The sequence below is a fragment of the Phaenicophaeus curvirostris genome, chromosome 2, assembly GCF_032191515.1.
Source record: "Phaenicophaeus curvirostris isolate KB17595 chromosome 2, BPBGC_Pcur_1.0, whole genome shotgun sequence".
Taxonomy (NCBI): Eukaryota; Metazoa; Chordata; class Aves; order Cuculiformes; family Cuculidae; genus Phaenicophaeus; species Phaenicophaeus curvirostris.
This window is the reverse complement of record NC_091393.1, coordinates 37,078,214-37,093,658: the sequence shown is the minus strand read 5'-3', so window position 1 is coordinate 37,093,658 and position 15,445 is coordinate 37,078,214. Positions and strand designations below refer to the sequence as shown.

At 42.0% G+C, this 15,445-nt stretch overlaps 1 protein-coding gene across 5 annotated transcripts in view; it reads left to right on the top strand.

Moving 5' to 3' along the window:
* FYN (FYN proto-oncogene, Src family tyrosine kinase) overlaps positions 1-15,445 on the top strand; it is a 141,937-nt gene that overhangs the window by 72,499 nt on the left and 53,993 nt on the right. For 4 of the 5 annotated variants that reach the window (XM_069851727.1, XM_069851726.1, XM_069851730.1 and 1 more), the window contains one exon: positions 12,839-12,972. The exons of the other annotated variant lie outside the window; for it this stretch is intronic. The gene's annotated coding sequence lies outside the window, so the exon portion shown is untranslated. The remainder of the gene's footprint in view (positions 1-12,838; positions 12,973-15,445) is intronic. 5 annotated transcript variants of the gene reach the window in all.

The following is a 15,445-nucleotide window of genomic DNA, read 5'->3' as shown; positions in this document are numbered from 1 at the left end:
CCTGCCTCCCTCCCTGCCTTCCCTCCTTCCCTCCCTTCCTTTCTCATAAAACACATGAGCAAAACAGCAGGTGGTAGGCAGGTTGAACTCCTGGAGGTTCACACAATGTGTTAAAGTAGCTGTCGTTAACGGCACCAGCACAAATCTGTTCTTGGTTGGCTTGGCAAGATATAGACTGGTAAGTGACTCACCCAAGGTACTTCTGCAGTTCTTTGGCAGGTAATGCTGTATATTTAGTGTTAGCAAGTTTGACTGCAGCTTAATCTGTCCAGCAGTCTCCAGTTAAGCTTTCTGTAATTTACAAAAGTAATTACTTCTGGTGTTGTGTACTGTTTTCCCACAAGGGTCTGGAAACATCTAAGCCATCCCAATCCATTCATTAAATTTTATGGATGTTGCTCAGCTTATGATAAAACAAAAGCTTTTAAAATAGGATTCTTCAATGGAACCCAGATAAATCTTTTTAGAGGCTGTTAAAGTGTCAGATACAGCTTGCAAATAGCCGAGACTGACGCTGCAGATTATTTAAATCTGTATGACATCATCAGTGGATAATTTGTGAACCCCACTTATTATGTAAATGTATTCAGTAATCAGAAGAAGAGCTTGTGTGAGAAATCATACTTTTGTGTGCTGTAAGTCGTCTCACCTGCATTGTGTTCGTTCTGGGTGGAAAACAGGGTGTGACTGTCACTAGGAGCCTCTCCAGGGAGCTTATCCTTGAATCACCACAGCTGTGATTTACAGGAACAGCCATGTGAAACTTCTTGAACCTTTTGGAGCTTCCTGGTTCTTTGTTGGTCTTTCCAGGTCTAAGGTAATTTTAGCTCCTTCTTAGCAATGAGATTAGGCGCAGGCAATTTCCTTGTAAAATTGCCTGAGCGAGTCCTTTGGTAGATGGTAATAACTTTGTTGTGGCTCAAGGGCATTTGGCAGGAGAATTAAACTGGACTTCAGCACCACAAATAGGTATGCAGTTAAATTCCAGAGATCCTCTCAGGAGCTTGGTTAAGTTTCTGTATCCATAGGCACTGTCCTGACCGTATGTGTTTCCATTTATGGTTTCTGCTGCAATCTTTGCATTGTTCGCTCTGAAAAAACGTGATTTTAAATACGCTGATTAATAAAGCACTTGTATATCTTATCCTATGAATGCACCAACATTAGATGGATTCACTCTGATTTGTGCCATGGCTTTCTTAAGTGTTTATTTTAAAACTATTTTAATCCCTAAATAGTCCGAGGTTTTTAAGACAGAGGAAAGTGAGGACAGTTAAAGTTTTCACACAAATTGCAAATCGCCTTTGTGAGAACCTTTCCAAATAAGTCTGAGAATTGTACAAAAACAACAATTACTTTTTCATGCAGGCTCCATATTGATTTTGTGCTTCACGATACATCCTGCTTGTTCTTTGTGCAGAACAAACCACGCTAACCTCCTGTCCCTTCGCCCGACAACCTCATCACTTTCTGACTGCCTGTATGTGGTATCCCTGCAGCTATCCCTGTAAACAAAAATGCATCTTTCAATGTAATTTCTTGAGCTATTTCCTCCTAATTTTGGAGAGCACAAAGAAAGCAGATTGTCCCTGTCCACAAATAGACATACCCTTATATTTCTAACCAATAGTCTGATTGCTAAAAAGTACCCATGGGTAGATAGTACCATGTATGTAGTTAATCAACTTAAGTTTAAATGCCGCTGGCATTGCTGAAAGGTCATACTAGGTTTTATTATGGTTTTAAGAAACCCCCGGTTTTACTGAAAGCTGTCTCTGAGTAGGGATATGGCTTATTTGTGCACTGCCCATGGCAAAAGAGAAGCAGGGAGTGCAGTTTTTACAAAGGGTCCTGTGAATTTTGTTATCATGTTTTCACTGAGATGATGGGGTTTCTGTGTTGATGTTAAGAAAGCAGACCTTCAGTGTAAGGAGGTGGGTGTATCTGCCTAAGCACAGCAAAAGGAGCTGCTGTGCTAGTGGTCTTGTGGTTGGGATAGGAACCTCATCTCTGGCTTCCTAGTCCACCATCTTCATTATTAGGCAATTCTGCCTTGTAGGCAGACAGATTACTTCATATTTTCATTCATTAATGATTTATCAGACAGCTCCTCCCCTAAAGGCTCATCTCTTCTGTTACATTCACAGCCCACACACAACCAGCAACATGTAGCTGCCAGCTGGCACTCTGGCATTAGTAGTACAAGCTGCGAACCCTTTCTGCATCTCCTGCTGCCCCCTCCTCCCCTCCTTTCCCAGCTGCTCAGCTTACCTGCCTGCTCCTCAGTGTCTTAGATTGCACCAAAGCCATTAGATCTCCATTTGTCCTGTTCTCCTGTCCCATCTCTCCAGTCTGATCCTTGAAGGGCTTTTACTAGCTATATTTATTTTTAAAAAATAAGACAGATGAGGTGACCCTGTTGTCTAGCATGGCAGTGCTTATGTTTTTGTTATGGAAGTAGTAGCCTATCAAAGCACAGCCCAATCTTGGTGTGAGGGTATGGTGACTTAGATTTTAGTTCCAGGTAGAATTAGTAGACAAGAAGGAGTGCTGGGGAGAAAATGAGCTGTGCATATGAGCAGGAAGGTGTGGGTTGGCTTGTTTCAGGCTTTGCAATCAGGTGCCTGGCACACCACCTCCTTTGAAATCCTTTTCCAGTTGTCTGTGTGAGAAAGTGATTTTTATCACATCACTAAAGATTAACTCTATACTTGTTCTCAGTTCTGCTCCCAGAAATCAGGAATGCTTTGAGGTCTGGGAAAGGGATTCCAAATGAAGTCTCATAATGAAAGGGGCAAAATCCATGCCTGTTTACCACTCTCCAACTTGTCTGCTGCAGCTGGGTTGTGACTGAGTACAAGAGTGGAACAAGGGCTGTAGGACAGGAGGAAAAGAGTATAAGGTAGGAAACAAAGAATCGGTGGAACTCCTTTGAGTCATTTATACATGAACGTATAACTCCTGAGTGTTTAATTGACTCTTGGCAAGTGGTGACTGACAACAAATTTTCTCTCTTCACTCTCTTACAATCTTCCAGTGTCTTCAGAAAGGGCATATGTTAGGAACAAAAAAATAAAAAAAAAGTCATTATTTTAGCGGGCTACAAAGGAAATTATGGATTAAAAGTGCCGTGGATGCCTCAGCAGAGAGAAAGTAGCTCTTCCTAGAATGCCTAAAATAAATTTTCATTCTCATTGTTTTTGGGAGCTTCCTGAATTATTCAAGCCCCTCCATGTACCCCTTTGGCATAATAATTTCAAGTAAACCAGTGTTAAACGTATTGAGTTCCAGTCGAGCAGCCTTGTTGCTCCTACAACTTGAGGACAGCCAGAGCCCAACATTAAGTGAGCTCAGGCTTTGGGGGAAGACTGAATCTAAATCCAGACCAGATTATCTTTATTCCTGGCCTCCGAGCTGAAGCTCTGCGCTGCTGTTATAAGGAGAGAGCTAGAAGGAGAAGGGGAGTTCAGGTCAACACACATAATGGTGTCAGCGTTCTGTTGTATCCTGCAAGACTAATTTGGCTTTGGGAGGGGTCAGAGGTAGGTGAGAAGTTGGTGCTTGTGTGCTTTGGGCAGCCAGGTGTATGGAAAACCAGTGTTGGCTCTGAGGGAGTAGAAACTCTTGCTGCTTCTCCATGGGCTCCCTGTTGCAGCCACAGCAGGCTTCAGAGCTCCCCTGGGGCTGAGCAGGAGAGGCCAAGGCAGGTTGGTGCTCATGTAGGCCAAGAAAAGAGGTTGTATGGTGACTCAGAACAGGGGCAGAGAACAAGAAAAACCAACAAATAACTGATTTCAGGGGGTAGTCTATGCTCCAAACAGGGACTTGGGGCGTGGGTCTTGCAGGTCCCCAGACCAAGGACAGACTTCATCAGTTGCTGCAAGATGAATGCATCCCAGAACCGTGGATGAGGACAGCAGCTGAGCTAGAGAAATCATTTCCGTGAATTAGCAGGTGTCAAAACTTGATCCAGGTCTCTTGGTAAAATCTGGCAAACCAGGCACATGGCTGTGAACTGAACTAAGGGCTTGTTAGCCCTGGCAGGTTGCTACCCATAAAGCCAAGCGTAAATTTAAAGCACCCGACTAGCTCATAACAGCTCTTTTTCTGCTGATACTCCTGTGAAAAACCTTCTTGCTGCTTTTGACAGCCCTTAATGGCTTCAACTCCAGGTGGGCTGTGGCTTTCCTAACCCTGTCTGGCCCTGCTTCTGTCTCTTGTACACTCCCATTTCATGTTTGAGTTTAGTCAGGAGCTCCTTATTCATCCCTGTGGGTGTCCTTGCTGCCTGTGCTTGACTCCGTTCATGTTGAGATGGACTGTTCTGGAGTTTGCAAGAGGCGGTTCTTGAAAATCAACCAGCTTTTCTGGACCCCTTTTTTCTCCAGGGCTGTATCCCACAGGATTTTTCTAAGCATATCCCTGATGAGGCCCAAGTCTACTCTGTGTGGAGGTTGCAATCCGGCTTTTCGGGAAAAAGACCATCTACCATCTCACAGTCATTTCAGTGCATGCTGTCCCTGACCTGCACATCCCCTGTTGCTTGTTTAGGTGTGTAAGGTCCAGCACAGCACTTCCCATTGCCAGCTCCTTGGTCACCTGTGTTAGGAAGTTCCCATCAATGCACTTCAGGAATGTCCTGGATTACTTGAGCCCTGCTGATTCAGGTTGGCATTTTCAGCCTTCTCTTATGTTTGATATACCCGTGGCTGCTAATTTTTTGTGCAAACTGTTCAGTCATTTTACGTGATCAAACTTTTGAATCGCATCCTGAAATCATGTCCTGTGGAAAGCATTTCTCAAAAAAAGACTCAGTGAGGCTTGTACAAAAACTAAAGATGTAACCCACCTAATGGGTTGGGGTTTATTTCCTCCAGTTTTCTCATGCTTAAATGTAAAATAAGCATTATGCTGTAGGAACCAGGCAAAGGCTAATTTGCCTCATTTGAATGTGAAAAGGAGCCCACATCCTTCCTGTGCCCTGCAAAGAATGCAAAAAGACTTTACAGAGAAAACAGCTGTACTAATATGTATAACTTAGTGGGGGCAGGGGGAATCCAGGGTGCTTCTATTAAAGCAATGCTGAACTTGCAAGAAAACAAAAGCACCAGCATACAAAATACAGTGCTGGGAAGTTGACAAAGTTGTGACTGTTTCCTTTTGCTTACATTTATGCTCCCGGCATCTGAAAAACTGCTCCAAAAAAAATGTATACGAAAGAAAACATGTAGCCTCATTTTTCACGCTCAAGAAAATCTTCACTGAAGATGGTTAAGAACCCAAATGCAAACACAAAGCAGAAGCTTCAGCCCAGCCTTAGGGAAATCTTCTGCATTTCAGAGTCAATGTTGCCTTGCCAGAAGAGTTTACTACTGACATCATAAACAAAACAAGCATAACTTTATGAATTATCCCTTGAGTTTTGTATATTTTTAAGTCCCTTGTCTCTCTAACATAAGTAGGAAAGAGTTAGTCCCTTTATCTCAACAAAAATGAAGGATATAGCAGGAAGGGTATTAATGGTTTAGTGGTTTTTAATAGTTCTCTATCTTCCATGTTAGAACAGCATGGAAAATAGAGAACAAATAAATCCTGCTGTTGTTTCTACAGCTATGCAATCCAGTTCAGAGTACTGTCCTTTCCTGACCCATCTGTTTATTCCTTCCCAAGAGCTTTGGCAATGAACAGTCAGCACTGGCTGGTCAGCTTGCAAATCTGCTGGTGCTCAAAGCGCCACAAATTCAGCAACCTACCTGGTGCAGATTTGGCCCTGTAGCAGTATAGACTCTCTTACCAGCTTTTAGCTCGCAGACCGGAGACAGATGCATGTGGTCGTTTATAATTTATTACATATGTGCAATGTCAGTCACAGTAATAAATAGGAAAAGAGAATGCTTGAAAGTTTCCTCTTAAAAAGCTACCTCAGACTTCCTAAATTAAACACTGGTTTTGCAGAAGCAGAGAAGTGAAACGTTACAGTCAGGTTTCTTTGTTCAGCAGTGGTAGCTGGGTAGCATCGATGGATGAAGGTGTTCTGCTGTTTCCCTAAATGCAGCAGAATGGCCATTTTCTCACAGCCTGCAATACTGAGGTTCAGGACCCTTCAAAGACACTTCCTGCTTAAGGTACTGTTTGCATCTTCAAGAAGTGTTCTTAATTCACAGGAGTTTTAAAACTGTGGCATTGACACAAAAATTCCGAGCCATGGATAAGACAGTCTCAATAACCTTGAAAAGAGAAAACTTAAGCCCACTAACCTAAATCACTTACATGAAAGTGAATGCAGCCCAACAGCTTGAGGTGCTTGAATTGCACTTTAGCTGCAGGCTTGTTTTGTAGGATCGGGGTAAATAAAATCTTGGCCTTGAACTAATATCTGTGTTTTGGAACAAACATCTCAATGCAGCACACTGCAGAAGGGAGGAAGCTGAATAGAAATTAGATCACTTTCCTTTCCTGCATTATTTCTTGTAAGTGTAATCTTTTTACGTATGGAAGACACATTTCCTGTTGTAAAAATATTGTAACTGCCTGCAGTACCCAAACAACTGATAACCTACTATCACTGAAAACTGGAGTCACATTAGACAAACCTGTTTAGAGAGAAGTGTTCAAAACCTGCAGATGATTGGACCTCTCATGCTCTGAAAAGATAATGAGTGTGAACGACATAATAACTACTGTGATTGTCATAACAACTCTAGCTTTCCAGTGCGGAAGAAATAATAAACTTGACTCCATACAAATAGCGTAAAGATATGGATGTGTTTGGTTCTTGCTTTTTCTTTTGTGTCATCTATGCATTCAGACAAAATTGCATGGATGTTTTATCCTCTTTTTTTCATGTGCCTTTATCCTAGAGCATAAGTGCTCTCTTTATCTCTGTCTACAGTAAAACTGGCTTGTAACCCTATTCTGCAAGTTGTCTTATAGCACAATGTATTTACTGTGCTAATGGCACTGTCCCTACACTGTGATAGCAGCCTTGGAGGTGGTAATCCAGTTTAGTAACAAAATGGTCAGTCACAGAGTGGTTTGGATTTGGAAGACCTCTAAAGACAATCCAACACCCCTGCCCTGGAATAGGACATCTGCTAGATGAGGCTACCTGATGTTAAATATTTACAATGATGGGGCATCTGCAACTTCTCTGGACAACCTGTTCTCATCATAAAAAATTCTTCGTATGTCCATTCCAATTCCTACCATCTTTCCGTTCAAAACTGCTGCCCCTTGCTCTACCACTACAAGCCCTGGTAAAAAGTCTGTTTTCCATCCATGTCATAGTATTGAAGTATCCTTCAAGTACTGAAATAAAGTCTCCCCAGAGGCCTTCTCTTTTTCAGGCTGAACAACCCCAACTGTCAGCCTATTCTCATAGCAGAGGTATTCCAGCCTTCTGATTATTTCATGACCCTTCTTCTGGAACTGCTCTAGCAGATCCAAGATCTTGCACTGGGGACCCCAGAACTGGATGCAGTATACCAGATGAGGTCTTACAAGAATGGAGTAGAGGAACAGAATTGTGTCCCTCAACCTGCTGGTCATGCTTCTTTTTATGCAGCCCAGGATATGATTGGCTTTCTGGGCTGCAAGTGTACATTGCTGGCTCATGTCCAGTATTTCATCAACAATTGTCCCCAGGTTCTTCTCCATGGGGCTGTTCTCAATCTCTTCATCTGCCAGTCTGTATAGATACTGATGATTGCCCCAACCCAGGAGCAGGACCTTACACTTGGCCTTGTTGAACCTCGTGATTTTCACATAGACCCACTTCTTACACCTGTGTAAGTCTTTCTGGATGACATCCCATCCATCAAGTGTGTCAGCTGCACCACTCAGCTTCATGTCGTTTGCAAACTTGCTGATGGTGCTCTCAATCCCATTGTCTATGTCATTAATAAAGATATTGGACAGCATCAGTTCCAATACAAATCCCTAAGGGGCGCCACTTGTTGCTGATCTCTGTTTGGACATTGAGCTATTGACTGCAACTCTTTGGATGTGGCGATCCAGAAAATTTCTTATACGTTGAATAGTCCATCCATCAAGTCCGTATTTTTCCAGTTTAGAGACAAAGATGTTGTATGGGTCCACGTTAAACACTTCGCAGGAGTCAAGGTAGACAGTAAACTTCTGTCTTAGTTAAAGCCTTCTTCTCATTCACAGTATTAGAAAAATGTTGCAACCACACCTTTTCATCTTGACAAATGCTTTCAAAAATATAACACAACAGCATGAGAAATTCAATTAATTCCTTAGGACATTCAGTCATATTTTTTTATCAGCCATTGATTTCTGATGCCTCAGAGCAGTGATTCCAAAGTTTTCTTTCTGGATAATTATGCGAGAAGCAGGACACCACATTCTCCAGGGGCTAAAATATTTGGAAATTCCTCATGATTGGTGGTCTTGAAACCCTTATTCCCTGAACATCACAACATTTATGCAGGTCCCAACATAGCCAAAATGGTCCTGCAGCCTCTGATGATCAGTCAAACTGTGAACTACACTTTGTGGCCACATTCTGAGACCAGGTCACATAAAGGAAGGTAGAGAAAGAAGGACTAAAATCTGCTTTTTCTTTGTGTAAGGGTGGTTTGATGTTATATATCAAGTGGTTTCAGTGGCTGTTACACATCTTTATGTGTGTCTTAATCATGGTCAGATAGCACATGCCAGCTTTTGTTGTGGTAGTGACCCATACAAATAGCCACAGAAAAGGGAAGTGAGAATCCATTTCTTCATAAGACTTTCTGTTCTGGGAAGCAGTCTAAGCACACAGAAATGGGAAGCCTCGAGGACCTCATCTGGTTTTTTGTGTGACACCATTACAAACAATCTATCTGTACAGATTCATGGGAAGCAGGAGGAATGGAAGAAAAACTGTGAGGAACAGAGATAGAAGCCTTTCTTAGGAAAGAGGCAAAAGAACGAGGAGGGAATGAGTTTGGGATCTGTTTTTCTTTTCTTTTTCCATTGTATGAAGTTGAGATTCACCCGTGGTATTTTCCCTCATGAGTTCTGAAAGACTGCACCGGTGATGTGTGGGGTTTTTCTCTTTTAATACAGAATTTATTTCAGGAGCAATATCACCAGATAGAGAAGAAAATATTCAGCTTAATCTTTTATTCTCAAGATAGTCATTGGGACTTCCTTGATCTGGTTTCCTACCAAAATTCATCTTTCCCTTGGAAAAAATATCCCCAGCTTCTACTTCTACCAGCCCTGTGCAGAGAAATCAGTGTTGCATCAATGTTCTCTGACATCAAACTATATAGCCCCAAAGTTGCTAAAGCTTGAGCATTTGAGTGTGTGGCAAGACAGGAAGGTTTCATCCTGGCAGTCATTTTGAAAGCAGGTCCATGCAGTTCCCTAAATTTTAGAAGAATGGGAGAAAGGGAAGAAGAGCAGAGTTCTTTAAGGTGAAGGAACTATGTTAGTCAGTCTTAAATGTGCCGTAAGGGACTGAATTACGCTGTTTCTGGGGCTGTAGATTAATATTCTCTATGGAACAGATGTTTCACATGTGTTTTATGTGCGAAGAGCCAATTACATGTTCAGGTCATGTAAATTTAAGCTGTAAATGAAATGTTGCGTATACATCCAAATAATACTTCTGAAGTGTTTGTCTTGGTTCTCCCTTCCTTGGACAGCACGTCCAAGTGTTTCTGCTGAGAGGTGAGCATGTGTTTGGCAAGGATTTGGGTTGTGTTTTGTTTTCTCTTATTGTTTTCTTCAGTGGGAAAAGGAGATTGGGTAAAACTCTCTTCTGGTCTTTGTTGACATCAGCACATTAGATCTGCCTGCGTCCAAAAGAATTATGTCAAAGCAATTGCCTGCATTTGTTTCTTAGTGTGTTCTCCAGCAACACTGTCGCTTGAGGGTCAAACTGGAATACATTAAACTGGAATTGGGGCAGAAACTGCAGACAGCCTCAGGTCAATGATGCCTCTTGAGATTTGTGAAAGTGACACTTCTGGGGTTCATCGCATTAACTTCCATAGCATTTCTGCTTCTGGTCTGGGTGACTTACAAAGGCAGATGGGGTGGTTAGTCTCACTTTCTCCCATTTAATTATTTTTCTGTGTGTATAGGGTAAAAGGACAAGCCTCATATCTGACCTATTTCTTAATGTTTAAGAAAGGTTTTTTAAATCCATATGTTAAAGCTGTTTGCTTCTATGTACTTTCTATGCGCTTGTGTCTAGGAAGATCGCAACAGTTACTTCATCTGTAAAAATAAGTGGTGGAGTCTAGCCTATGTGATCTTTGTAATGGTGCACCTTTTGACATAAGCAAGCCTTTCCAAGACTTAAAACCACAGTTGCACACGTGTTTTACAGAATTAGGATGTAGTTGGGCTTATGCCAGGGGAAGAGGGAGAAAAATGCGCCCAGGAGAACAGAAAGTATTAGGATATACAAACACATGACTCAAGCTGTACTTTAGCAGGCTCTGATTTATCTTGTATTCATAGCTCTGAAACTTTGCTCTTCATCAGCTTTCCCAAAACTTTTGTTCTTTTAGTGACTACAGAGTTCCTAATCACAGTTTTGAGTCTTGAGATCTGTTGATGGGAATACCAGTTATAGCAGAGACCAGGTGATGGGGTGCATGCACATGCACATATATATACACACACAGCCCACACACTTAAACAGATCTTTTTCCTCCTTAAAATTTTCACAAGCTTTCTTGTTTTGGTTTATTCTGCATAAGTTATTCTGTACTACAACAGTTTGCTTAAGATGGGATGTTTCTTTTATGTTTGTAACATAGCACTGAGATTTTACTGTGCTACATACGCTGTGTTTTAGTGGGCATCATTTACTGAAAGTGAATGAAAGTTTGAAAAACACATTTTTTTCCCACTTGTTGAACACAAAAATATGTATAGAATGGTAATTAAATATAATTAAATGCTTGTTTGAAATAATGTCTTCTAAATCTCCAGAGTGGTGTATGCAAACTAACACTGGGCTCAAGGAATTGAGGCTATTTTATCTGTTTTAATTGCAGAATTTACACTGCAGCACTCAGTCATATGTGGGTTTGTTTCAGAAGCTTAAAATGAGCTGACGACAGTGAATGTCACGAATCAAGTGCTCCCCAGCTTTCCCCAATCCTGCTCATTGATGAGATCAATACTTTCTGGCCAAAGGCCCAGGTTAAGACAGACAGCCCTGACAAAAGTGTTGCAAGGAGAAACGGCCGTAGTCAAGAGACACACCCAATATGAGTTTAGAATCTTGCTCAGTTTATTACGAACCCTCCACCAACTTTTATACACCGTGTTACAGTCTATGCGTGAGGTGCCTATTGGTCTGTGTCCACTATTCACGCACTAATTGGTTAGCAGTTACTACGCACTAGGTGCCCATTGGTAGCAGATGCCAAGCATGCTCTGCTCTTGTTCCTGCCTTGCGGTTAGCTGTACTACTTACTACATTACCCACTTTGCCTTGCTACAAGCTAACTTCTTCTAAATGTCAAGGTTATTCTGAGATTGAGGCGCTGCCAAAATATCAAGCCTTAAAGAGCCAGCGTCCTGATGCCCTTTCCTTCTTAACCAACCCTCTACAAAAAGCTCGCACTGCATCCTTAAAACCCACTGAATTTAAATATTATCAGGCTGTGGGATGAAGAAAATTCAGTATCCAGAGCCCCCAGTGAGTATGTGGTCCTTAGAAGCCCACCTGCCAGACCTCATCCTTGGGACACAGAGACAAAAGCTTTCTTGCCAGTGCCCCTGGTGAGGTGAAGAGAAAGATGTGGATATGGCATGTGAGCTGGGAGGTACCTGTGGGACCAGTGCTCACATCTGCTCAGCCTGCTTGAGTACACTAGCTTGTTGCCCTGAAGAAGGTGTCTAGCCCATCAGTTCATCCAAAAAGTGTATAGTTGGGAGAGAAAATATCTGAGAGGTGTGGAGGACTCCTTCCCTCAGCCTGGTTCTCTGAGGTCGGTCTCTGTGGGTGGAGATCCTGGGATGAGATCCTGAGCAGATCCCTGGGACAGGATTCCAGTACCAAGCAGCAGATGAAGTGGAGCCAGATGCTGGGAGTTCAGAGATGGCTGCATGGAGGTCCTGCAGAATGGACAGTTGGATGTCATTGATACCTAGACAGCATCTTAGCCCCAGGTTAGGGTTTCCCTTGAAGATATTTTGTAAGCCATGAAAAGAAGGCTGCCAATATTACTACACTGAGAGGGGAGCAGATGTTTCTTAATGGAAACAAAGCACTGTCTGATGCCGTGACTGCTCACCTGACCTCCAGCTTTACACAGGCAGTGATTCTCACCTGCAGGAGCTCCTGCTTTGTACCTCATAACCTGAGCTGCCTGAGTGTGCATCCTTTTTAAATCAAGCACAGTTATTGTCACAACTTTGCAGACGTGGACAGTACATCACAACCTGTGGTATAAAGGGTTAATTACTGGTTAATTGCCCATAACAGATCGTTGCTGAAAAAGCAGAACAAAATTGCTTGTTTACAATATGGATTGGGTTCATTTTCAGTTCCAATGTGTGTTCCACCTTTGCTAGATTAGAACCTGCTGCTGGCAAATTCATTCCCCCTATGAATACTCCTAGACTGGGAACCGAACAACAAAATTCCCTTTAAGCTTTTTGTTTATAACGAAGCCTTCTGCTACACAGTGTTTTCAGTTCTTTAATCTCTCTCCTCTGAACACTCTTCCAGTTTTCCAACACTTTATTTGAAAAATGAAGCAGCAGAACCTGATACATTATTCACAGAGCAGAGGAACGAGAGCCAAATACAGCGTCACTGTAACCTACCTACTCATCTTTTGATTTTCATTTGTTTGTACAGCTGAGACTCGCATTAGCCCTTTTGGCCACAGCCTTGCGTGGAGAATTCATGTCAAGCTGATTGCCTCCCAGGACCCCCGTCTCATATTCAGTCTCTGCTTCGGAGGATAGAGTCCTCTCTCTCCCTGTCATCCTGTAAGTATGGCCTGTATTCTTATTATAATAAGATGATTCTACACTTGGCCTTATTAACACTTAAACTGGTTTCTCCCATCTTTCTACAGACCCCAGTTGCTCTGTGTCAGGCTTGTCCTTCCATTGTTTGGGTTTTGCTGTCTCATATCTAAGTGTAATGACTTAACTTTCCAGGTCACTGATAAGGCTATTAAATAGTGAAGGAATGATCACAAATACCTGCAGGCACCCAAGAGGAACCCATCTGTTTGCTAATAAATAGCTTCCCATTTACAGTTACACTTTGTTTTCCTCCATTTGTCAACTTTTTAATACATTTCCTATGATTCTAGACTCAGAAATTACTTTAGTGTAAAATGTGTTAGAGATCTTTGCCTGACATCATACAGTGCTCTCTCCCTATGGCGTCCTGCTCTCCATGCACAGATGGAGTCACTCCACACACGCTTCAAAGCATTCAGCTTCTTCATAAATGGATTCTACAGAACAAGTCAAATGGCTTAGACTTATAATGCTGTCAACAACGCTGCCTTAATCAAGTGAACTTGTAATTCTTGCAAAAAATGACATCAGATTAGTTTGACAGGATCTATTTTCCTTAAAGCCAAGTTGATTTACTTAAATTATAGTGCTTTTAAAAAAAAAGTCATTAACTGAATGCTATGTTGGTTGTTTGATCCTGCACAAAATACTGGAAACTCGGTCAACTGTCCCACCATTACTTTTTACCCGTCTTAAACAGCGGCCCAACATGAGCCTTCCTCCTGCCCCTTGTCCTTTCCCAGGCACCCAGAAATGCTTTCGGTGCAGCAGCTCCAAGGCTGGCTCTCTAAAATGTGAGACAGGTTTAGTTCTAGCAACTAATCTGAAATACCTAAAATCGTGTATCTGCTGCTTAACATCCTCTCTCCAGGGGTTGCTGTGGTTGGAAGTTATTTCATCATCATCATCATGAACAGATTGTCTGGCCTTTTACCTGTGTGCTAATCAGTAATATTTATTGAATAACTTCTGCTGCCATATGAAAGATTCTGCTTATGGAAGGTTCTACTGCTTTCATTATTCCAGATTCCTCTTTCATAATTTGCTTAGAAAAATAAGAAAACCTACATCTGATTTTATCTGCCTTAATTTTTCATAGTATCTTCTTGCTTCCTCTACATACTTTTTTAGCGTTTTTACTTATTATTATCTTTTTCTATTCCTCTTGTCGCGTGTTGGGTTTGTATATAACGTTCCATTATTTTTTTTTCACTTCCCTGGTAAACCCAGCTGTTAGGGGATTTTATTGTCTGTTATTTTTATCTAGCCTAGTCTTCTTTTGTGGTTGTAGCATGGTAGGCATTTAGGAAATGTCTTAAACCTTTTGCAGATGTCGGCATCTTTCCATGTGTTCTGTCTTCAGCCTGATTTGACTCCCGTTCACTATGTGAAATTGCTTCTCAGAAAGCATGCATTGTGATTTTAATTTATGTCTCTGTGAAGAAGGTATGTTCGTATACTGTGTAAAGTTTTACTTGTCTGGATTTGATCACAGACAACGTTAATTATTCACACAGAAAACGTCCATCCCTTTCAGTCTGAATAACCAGTTTGTGACTGCCTTCCTTCTGGGACAAGATCTAGAGCAGGCATTGTCTGGCTCCTTGGTTAAACCACGTTTGACTCACAAGCATTTCAGGTGTAGGTACATCATACGACCAGCAGCAAGTTGTGCCTATGCTGAGACAGCAGCTCTTGCTGGCTGCTGCCCCTGCCTGGGCAAGGAGCCAGTCCACAGGTCCTGCTGTGCACGGCATGGGAGGGTGACCGCTGTGGGGTTTAGTTATATGCAGCGGAGTTTACCGTCCCAGAAGTTCTTCACGTTGTAGTGATCATGCTCTGAACTGCTCCCGAGTGCTCTGTTCCCTTTGATGCTGCAGGGCCTATACAGGACGTGTATGACTAATTTAGCTAATTGGCGAGGGCTTTAGTTCACAGGGTTAGGAAGGCTGATCTCTGCTCTAAATTAGGGGTTAGTAACTTGTCATTTGTAGCATTTTGGAAAGTATAGTCGCATTTTAGTTCTGGTGATATAAGGTCTCCGGCATAACTTGTTAGGATTGAATGGCCCTGAGACAACACAAGGGGGTTTTTATACCTGTTGTGTAGAGGTGTTGAAAAAGATGTTCACCCGGTGCTTTATAGTGGTTCCAGTGGTCTCTAACAGTTACCAGCTAGCAACCTACCATGGACTTATATTGATAAATATATATATATATAAATCCAAGATCGCCTACTGCCAAGTTGTCAGTCACTCAGACAGACATGTTTGTGACATACAGGGCCTGTCAATTTCCCTCTTCCACTCGGGCTTCTCAAATTGATTATGACTATTTCTTTAATATTCTAATAATCTAAATCTGGCCATTAGTTTTCAGGAGTATTATTTTGCATTGCTACTCTGCAGGCAGAGGGTTTATCCATACCTGTA